This window comes from Seriola lalandi, unplaced genomic scaffold (genome assembly GCF_002814215.2).
Source record: "Seriola lalandi dorsalis isolate HSWRI2012SDOR001 ecotype SW California unplaced genomic scaffold, Sedor1 jcf7180001975683, whole genome shotgun sequence".
NCBI classification, from domain to species: domain Eukaryota; kingdom Metazoa; phylum Chordata; class Actinopteri; order Carangiformes; family Carangidae; genus Seriola; species Seriola lalandi.
This window is the reverse complement of record NW_019446349.1, coordinates 1-1,327: the sequence shown is the minus strand read 5'-3', so window position 1 is coordinate 1,327 and position 1,327 is coordinate 1. Positions and strand designations below refer to the sequence as shown.

At 39.9% G+C, this 1,327-nt stretch overlaps 1 long non-coding RNA gene across 1 annotated transcript; it reads left to right on the top strand.

Annotated features, from left to right (window-relative positions):
• Nucleotides 1-252: 252 nt before the first annotated feature.
• LOC111655703 (uncharacterized) lies at nucleotides 253-1,222 on the top strand. Its single transcript, XR_002760824.2, has 3 exons — nucleotides 253-288; nucleotides 901-942; nucleotides 1,141-1,222. It is a non-coding gene; the product is annotated as an uncharacterized LOC111655703 (long non-coding RNA).
• The last annotated feature ends 105 nt before the right edge of the window (nucleotides 1,223-1,327 follow it).

Sequence of the window (1,327 nt, the reverse complement as noted above, 5' to 3'; positions counted from 1 at the left end):
AACAACAACAATAATAATAGTAATAATAATAATAATAACAACAATGATTATTATTATTATTATTATTATTATTATTATTATTAGTTCCCCTGGGACTAAATCACATATTTAACTCTGAGTTAAGTTACAGAGTTACATGCAGATAAAGTACAGGCAACTGTTATAGGCTATTGTTGTTGTTGTTTTTGTTGTTGTTGTTGTTGTTGTTGTTATTCTTACATCTAGTGGTATTATGTGCCTGTGTCTGTACAGGGTCTCCCTGGTCTTCCTGGTTCCAGGGGTCCACCTGTAAGTATCATATTACTGTGTTTTATTAATGTGTCCAGTTTTACCTTGAACTTCATTTAGAACCAGACTTTAGTTTGAAACATTATAGAGTATATGTTTTCTGATGTGTTCCTGTTTGAACTTGACTCTTCCTCCATGTTCACCGTCGTCCTGATGAGTTCAGTGTCACACTCAGCTCTCTGCTCAGTCTGGACTGTGGTGGGTCTCAGAGCGCAGGCTCAATGAGAACTTGATATGACTTTAACTCAGTAACTGTGGGAACCTTAACTCTTTCTTCAGTGGATTCAGTTTATGTTGAGACTGTTGGATATTATTTTTTTCATGTGATCTTTACTAATGTTACCTCTTTGATCACGACAGAGACAGTGATCTCTTACAGTCATTAAAATCTGTACACTGACACTGAGAATCTGTGGACATGAAGTCAGTTTATCACGAGACACTGATCTCTGAACAATCTCCTCTCGTGTTGTGATTGCAATTGTGAATTGCAGTGAGTTTGTCAACACAGGTTATTAAGTCATTAAGTTTGAATAGATTTTTAAATATACTGTAAAACATCTGAACATTTACACTCAGTTTTAACCTCAATGTGATGTGTTTGTGTTTCAGGGAGAAAAAGGTCGATCTCTCCCTGGACAGAAAGGAGACGAGGTACAAACACTGTTTTTTTTCTGACCACGCCCCCTACATGACATCACTGCAGGTGCTTGCATTCTGATAACTGCTGAAAAACACCTGCTGTGACATCAGCGAGGGGGCAGGGCTACAAGAGCAAGAGTCAGTTTACTTTTTACTGTTACTTGAATTAACTGGTCAACTAGTGACAGGTGTTAACTGTGTAATCCACAGGGGGATCAGGGCCTCCAGGGGCCCCCGGGGCCGTTTGAGTACGTCGACCCTCCAGAAGACCTGTACATCAAAGGAGAAAAGGTGGGTGGGACTTCGGCTCATACAGCCTGTCAGATTACAGTTGTTCTACTGTGGTCCTCATGTAGTTCTGCTACAGTTGGGTTCTAATGGCGGGTTGTGTTGGTTC